Source organism: Populus euphratica, unplaced genomic scaffold, assembly GCF_000495115.2.
Source record: "Populus euphratica unplaced genomic scaffold, PopEup_1.0 scaffold706.1, whole genome shotgun sequence".
NCBI classification, from domain to species: domain Eukaryota; kingdom Viridiplantae; phylum Streptophyta; class Magnoliopsida; order Malpighiales; family Salicaceae; genus Populus; species Populus euphratica.
The window spans coordinates 25,318-33,756 of NW_011500578.1; positions in this window are offsets into that span (position 1 = coordinate 25,318).

An 8,439-nucleotide genomic window follows, 5' to 3' on the forward strand; every position below is an offset into this window, starting at 1 on the left:
TTCTCATGTGACATAACTTCATCAAAGCATTCTAGCTCTACCCATCAGTAACCAATTTATACTCATGGGAAGAATATTTGGTGGAAGGTTGGCGAGGTCTAGTTGACCTTCTCAATTGTCGCTCATTTGGAGCTTCTTGCATAACCTGTTAAGGAATAATATCAATATCATCATTAGCTAATTCAGGATCACCAACTAATGGCTCAATAAGAACCACCATTATCATCATTTTGCAAATCTCCCCCATGATTAGTAGGCATCAAGGGTAACTGTGGAGTAGGTCTTAGATTTGAATTAGATGGATTAAAAGTAGTAGACTCTGTTTTCTTCTTATATTCAAAGTCTTCAATGGTTTGATCTTTAAAGAAGATAACATCTCTACTTCTCACAATTTTCTTCTCCTTTGGATCCCACAACCTATAGCCAAACTCATCATCTTTAGAGCCCAAGAAAATACACTACCTTGTCTTGCTGCCAAGCTTAGACCTTTCATCTTTAGGAACATGTACAAATGCACTGCATCTGAGCACTCTCAAGTGTGCATAAGAGACAACCTTTCCTTTCCAAACTTTATCTAGAACATGAAAATCAAGAGGAACTGATGGAGAAAGGTTGATCATGTCAATTGCAGTCTTCATTGCCTCACCCCAAAAGGACTTAGGCAACTTTACATAAGAGCATACATCTAATTCTTTCAACAATTGTTATGTTCATTCTCTTAGCCATTCCATTCTGCTGTGGAGTCTTAGAAATTATCTTCTCCAACTTGATACCATGTGACATGACCAAAAGATTGATGTCTTCTCCTAAATGCAGGAGTGTCGAAGAAATAAATAACCCGACAAGACTGGGGTCGAACCATAGGGAGGTTAATTGTATAAAATATAAATAATAATAATACAACATCAATAACAAGAATAGTAATGATAATAATAGTTGTGGCTGACAGTGAGGACCATGGGTTTAAGAGAAGACAGCGAGGGCTGCCGCTGTGTTCGGCTTGAGGAAGAAAAGAGTCGTCATTCATAGTGGCAGACAGAAAGGTCAGTAATAGTTGGAGAAAACAACGATAAGGAAGAAAGCCAAGGCTATCTTTTTATGGGTCTGTAGGGGATGTAGCTGTTAATGGCGAAGACTGACTGAGAGGAGAGTGAGGGGGTGGCCTTGGATGGTCCATATAGAAAAACCAGAGGAAGAGGGGGAGCGGGGGGCAACTGTGGCTCTTTTGGTTTTGTGGTTTTCATTTCCAAATGAGAGGTGAATGGCCGGCCCCAATAGGGAAAGTAAAGAGATCATAAGTGGCCAGGGGAAAAAAATGCTTTTTCAAGATGGGGATGGCGACTTGGTGTGAAAGAGATACAATTAGGTTTTTTTCTATTGTCCCCCACCCCTTTTAATTTTCTCCCCCCTAAATTTTCTCCCCGTGAATAAGTTTTTCTCCACTTTTTTATTTAATTGTAGCATGGTATTTATAGAAGAAGTATTGCTAGGTTTTCAAACTAGTCCCTCAACTTTTCCTTTTCATATTTGGTCCTTTGTAAATTTTGATTTTTCTTGATTTTTTTGAATTTTTTTTGAAAACAAACAACATCAACATTAACTCAATAATGAAAATCAGTGATTGTAAAAATTACGCATTAAAATTTGAACGTGTTTAAAATACCTTTGAAAATTTAAATTCTTCTGAGAAGACGTTGAAAATGCTAAAAATAATGCAAATATATCAAAATGTATTTTTTTGGGGTTTTCATTGCCTTTTTTACTATTTTTGGTTTTTTCTAAAAATTTATCAAAAACATAAAACATGGGTCAATAATTGGGTAGCAATAAATACCCCCTCTTTACAATGCTTACGAAGCAAAAATTCCTCATTGTTTTGCATAGTAAGCTTGTAAAGAAAACAAAAGGTCTTCTTAGTTTACCGAGTAATCCACTCAGCCAAGGACTTTGCTTTTTAAAAGAAAATGGTGTCCTTATTTTGGGTGACCTACCTTTTTAAAGAAAAGTGGTTCGTTTTCAAGGGTGAGCTGCCCATACATTCATACTGGTCTATTTCCAGGGGTGATCTGCCCACACATACTCATTGTAGTCTATTTTTAAGGGCGACCTTCCCGCACATACTCATGCTGATCTATTTTTACAGGCAACCTACCCAAACATACTCATTACAGTCTATTTTCAGGGGTGACCTACCCACACATACTCACACTAGTCTACTTTCACAGGCAACCTGCCCACACATACTCACGCTAGTCTATATTCTCGGGTGACCTGCCCACACATACTTATTATGGTCTATTTTCAGGGGTGACCTGCCCACACATACTCACACTAGTCTATTTTTACGGGCGACCTTCCCACACATTTACACTGGTCTATTTTCACGGGCAACCTACCCTTTTAATCAGGTTAACCTGAGATCCCATCTGGTGATCTCCTTTAACCAAAACCAAAATTGATGTGTAGCTCGATCAACCTGAAATCCCATCTGGTGATTCCCTTTAACCAAAGCTAAACTCTGTATGTGGTTAGGTTAACTTGATATCCCATTTGGTGATCTCCTTTAACCAGAAGCAATACAAAGATGTGTGTGTGGTCTCATTATAATGGGTGACCTACCTAGAAAAAGTGATGATCTCATTGTGATGGGTGACTGCCCAAATAAAGAAAGATGGTCTCATTATGATGGGTGACCTACCCAGAAAAAATAATTGTCTCATTATGATGGGTGACCTACCCAAATGTAAGATGGTCACATTGTGATGGGTGACCTATCCAAAAAAAAATGATGGTCTCATTATGATGGGTGACCTACCCTGATGTAACTATATTATTCAATAGTTTCACCCATATCTACCTAATGTTTTGTCCATGTTTTATATGTAAAATGCCTTGATATTCTTTGTTTTATGTTTTGAAGGCACTTTTGGATAAGAGATGCAAAAAGGAGTAAATTGAAGGTAATTGGCAGATTTGATGTTTAGTCAATGTTTTGTGTAGAATGAAATGATTCCAGTGGCACTAAAAAGCTAACATCCATACCTTTCTGGAAATGTAATGCAAGAAAAATAAAAAGGGAAAGATTATGGGAATCATATACTTTAAATTCAAATCTCGCATTCTACCACTGTTGACCTTTGTCCATTCAAAATTCAATATCTAGAGCTATAGAATTCCATACAAACTTAATTTTTTTGGATTCCTGACTCAAAGGTCTATAAACGCTCTAAATTTCAACCAAAAACGATGTCATATGAGGGAGATATGATTTTTCAAAGATGACAACTGAATTCTACCAGCAAACAGGTTTTGTGAAGAAACGAGTCCAAATTATGTTCTGAAGCTTCTAAACTGACATCCAAGTTTTTATATCAGTAATTTAGCTCCTCTAAGTTAGAGATTGAAGATTTCTCTCCCTCATCTTTTTTCTACCTTTAGGTTGGCTCGAACTTCCGAATAGGATTCACAACAACTAATAAAGAACTAGATTCACAATAACTCTGAGCTTTGAGAATAGCTTGACACCTTATCATCTTTAGCTAGATTGACCATGCAAGGCTATTTCTCCTTTTTAGGGAAAATAGTCACTAAAGTACTTAAATGTACATTGCCAATTTAAGGGAGGACTATTTTATAAAATAGAAACTGGGGTTTCTTAGCATATAAAAAAAAAGAGAGAAGGGGCTGGTAGCTAGCAGAAAAGAGGGAGAGCAGAAAGAGGCAGCAGCCAGTAGAGAATAAACACAAATTCTCTCCTCTACAAACCCAAAAATCATGCTTTCTTCATTCTTTAGCAGTAGTTGTTCAATAGTTATACAAGGCTAAGCTCTTTTCTTGGTTTCAAGGACACAACAAACCTTTGGATTCCAAAAACCATGAGATTTATTCTTCCTTTTATTTTTAGTTCATGTTATGAATGAGTATGATTGTTTTTCTATGCATATTTCCTATGATTGTTATTGATGATTGCTATAGCAAACTCTAAGTTATTATTGTGAACAATCTATTGCTATGTTTAATATCAAAACTGGAGTTGTGATATATGAACTTGTGAAGCAACTAAGCTTGATAATTGTGACGGAACTACATTATTGAACTTAGGCAGAACATTTGAACAAAGTGACATAAGCTGCGGACAACTTGTATGTTCATCTTGATGAAATTATCCAGTTCTTAAAGCTGCCATTAAATTAAATCATTAGTGCAGACATTTTGATTGTTTGTTGGTTAGAATTAGTCATATGGCAGATCCGTTAATTAATCAATGTTAAAAAAAGATAAAATTTCAGAACATAAACTGTAATTTTCATTTCAAGGATCGGTTCTAATTTCTATTGGTGGATATATGTGCTTGCGATCAAGGTTTGTTTTCTTGATAAATTTCGGTTTCAATTGCTTTTGTTTGCTAGTTTAATTTCTTCTATATTTTAGATCATCACAAATCAAAACCCCCCTAAATTGCATAACGTATAGCATAAAATCTGAACAAAATCTTTCTCGTGGGATTGTGTGGTTCAATTTCATGTGTGAGCTCAAAATTGTTTGGTCACCTCATATCATTTTTCAAGAATTAAATCATTTTTACAATCAAAATACTTTTAATCTTTAGGATTGATGAATCTTAATCGCATGTTGGAGCTTGATCAAAATATTTTGTCAAAATAACCTTTAAAAGAAAACATCTTATGCTTTCAAAACAATAAAGAGACAAAGAAAAGACATGTTTCATTAAAGGATGAGATGTGATCCCAAAACAAAATGTAGAATGCTAAAATTCCATAACAAAAATGATTGACAGTTTAACCCTTTCTTGGATCAGCTTCTTTGGCAATATCTGTGTTTTGCCAAGCAATTTCAATGATTTATCATTCAAAGGATGTTCCATGACATTATGACTAATGACAACCTCCTTCACATATTCAACTCATCTTTTGCTCACCAACTTCTGGACTCGATTTTTGCAATTGTTTAATTGAATGGCATAGGGACCCACCATGATATTCACATTTTGTTTGAATTATACCAACTAGAAAATGGTGGTTGCATGGGATTTTTCAGAGTCAGGCTAAAAAATTTGGAATCTAACAGATGCTGGTAGGCCAACTTGGGTGGCAGAAGGATGTCAATCTTGGCAAAGATATTTGAGTAGTATATGCTATAGTAAAACATGACTAGACCATGTAAGTAAGGTTTTCCACCTTCAAAGTTATCTTCCAATTCATCTCTCATCATTGTTCTGGAATCCATGGCAGAATGTTTAATCTTTCCCATCTTCATAGCTTATTCAATTCTTTCAGTAATCCTTACAACATCATGTCAATCTTCTTATTGTGGTTGTAGTTGTTTGAGGATTGTTGGGAGCTTTCCAACAGCTAGGTAATCTTGGCAGCATACAAAAACTTATAGCATCGTCACTACTAATGCATGGAATCAAGCATCATCTTTATTAAAGGAAGAGAACCAAATGAATTTGAAACCCTTTTATCTCCTATTCGATTCTTCTCTGCCAGTACAACAAACAAGGACCTATAGGGGGAATACTACTCTATTAAAATTCAATGTCTTTTTCCTGTTTTTCAGTCCAGGTTTATCTATTCTCCTAAATTCTGTGTTTTAATGTTGACACTACTTGAGGAAAATTGCATATGATCTAAAACTACTATATCCCTTCTTAGATTCCCCACTTGCAAAGCCACAAACAGATTTTTATAAAAAGAGCTCTACCACGTTAAAGTTCAATGTCTGTTTTTGTTTTTTCATATCAGCATCTGATGCTGTTGGATCAAAATGGTGTTCACAATAGAGATGGTTAGAAAGAAGGCCAACGAACCAGGCATAAAAAGCTAGCAGCTATTGGGTGCTCTTGGAAGATATGAAGGCTTTGAACGACTATCAGTGTTGAACAAAGACAAAGGTTGTCATTAATTGATGACTAAAGGCATTATTATTGTTGATGACTAAAAAAAAGAAGTGTAACTTCAATTGAACGTGGACAAATAGTGTTCTCACAGAAGATTATGTAGACATTCCCTTTCCATTTGATGCTCTACACTTGTTCAAGTAGATCTGAGTCTAGATGCTTCATCTTTGATGCTCTCAACTCCCCTTTGACAATGAGCCTCTTTTTTATCCCTTTCTTCATTTACCATCATTTTCCTCAATCTAGTAGATCTCAAGTGGGGGAACCTATGTTTCAACTGTGTGCATGGATGACAAATATATGATATGTAATCTATACGATGAACTTGCTCTTTGAGGGGTGACATATGGTAATAACTCTTACATGATGAAACGAGAATTTTTATTCTTGCTCAAACTCTGTAATAAAAATTTCTTGAATGATGACAATTATATTCCCTATAAGTCCTGAATTTAAAATGCTTCAAGAAGGGCTTGCTCAGATGCAATACAATGTGTACGAAGCATACATCCTAAAGGTAGGTTCTAATCTTTTTACATGAGATAAACGGTAGGTTTACTACTTGGTCTCTAAAAAGGGTCTCTTATTGTGTCAGTGATCACCCTCGTAAAGGCAATATAGGGGCTCATTAGGCATTGAGAAGGTATCTGTACCAACCATCACCAGCCTAAGCACTTAACGAAGAGTTGGGGTTTACATAAACTTAAATCTTGACTAAAAATCATAAGGTAAGCTGCTAGTCCCCCACCTAACCTGAAGCTTGTGCGTGTGCTTTTAAAAATTAAAGCTTGCGATGCATGAGAGAATTCTATACAATGCATGAATAAAACAAAAATAAAACAAAACACAAAAAAACTTTAACACATCAAAACACAAAGCTTAGTTAGATAAAGTTGAAAACAATGTCGGTCCCTAGTGGAGTCGTTATTCTGTCGCATGTCCCCTACGCAGCATCGACTAGCAATTTTTCATCTTGTTTACTTGATTTGTTCATTGGAGCCGCCACCTAATATTTGATTGAGGGCTACTAAGAAACCTGGATTTACTGATCATGGTCAGAGATTTGAGAGTAAAGGACTAGTTGTGGCTAAGAAAGGTATTAGCATCCCTAGCGCACCCTACCTAAGGTAAGCTGCTTTGTAGTTTGATGTGATTTGAAAATTTAAAATATTAATTAAATTCTAAGACTTTAATAAATTAGTTCTTAAATCCCAAAATATATGTAGAAACATGTTACATTTTCACGAGAAATACAACATTATTTTATTTGTTCTTGAGATATTTAACAATATTCAAATTAAAAATTAATTCTTTTTGAATTTTTTATTTATTTTATTTTTAACATTAAAAGAAAATATTCATGAAAAAAATACAAACACCCACCCTAAAACTACTTTTTTACTATAATCATGTTTAGAAAATAACATAAGCTAAAAAAAATTAACAGAAAATTAAACACAAGTTCAAGCATCTAAAAATTACAAAAATAGGTCCCTAAAAAGTCCATGAACTGTAGAGGCCCTCTGGAACTGTTGGAGCAATGGTGGCGCGTTTGCTCAACACACTATCCTCACTTACGGTGACAACCACCATTACCTATAGTAGAAGAAACACAACAAAGCAATCAATTTTTGTTTTCCTTTTCTTTCATTAATTCCCAGTCTTCTTTCTTTTTCAGATTTGCGTCTGTCTGCCCTTGTTTCAGATCTGTTTCTTCTCTTTTTATATCACCTTCTCCTCTGTTCTAGTTGGCCAATGGAATGTTAAAGGGGCGGTCAATGGCTAAGCTTCTATCATGTATGTGCAACTGCCAGTAGCTGGTTTAGGTCTTGGTGAGAACGAGAGTCTGCGGGCTGCTAGGCGGCATTCTTTGTGGCTACCGGCTAGAAGAGTGAGGTCTGGTGAAGGGGTTGCAGACAAGAGAGGGATAGCGTTGTTGCAGCTGATAGTGAGGACTATGGGTCTAAGAGAAGTTAGCAGGGACTGCCGCTGTGTTCGGCTTAAGGAAGAAAGGAGTCACTATTCACAGTGGCGGAGGGAAGGGTCGATCAGAGTTGGGGAAAACGACAATGAGGAAGAGAGTCGGGGATGTCTTCTTATGGTTCTGTAGGGGATGCAGCTGCTGATGGCTGTTGCGGGGTGCGCAAGATTCTAGCGACGACGGAGGCTCTTGTTGTGCCTCCTGATGAGGGGTGTTGTGTGTAGGAAAATTATGATTAATTTATGGGAGTCGCCACCTAGTATTATGGTTACTAGGAACCTATGGTTTGCGAGAGTCTGAGTAAGGGACTAATTGTGCAAGGGGAAGACACATCACCCCCAGTGCACCCTATCTAAGGTAAGTTACATTGTTATTTGATTGGTTTTTAGGTTGAATTTCTATTTATTGGTCTTATCTAAGGCTCAAGGCAGATCTCTCTAAGAGAGTCTTTACTCTATCGGGTTAAATCCTAACCATTCTAAAGTCTAAATTTTAGCATCACATATATTTACACTTTGAATCTTTAATACCTGAGGAT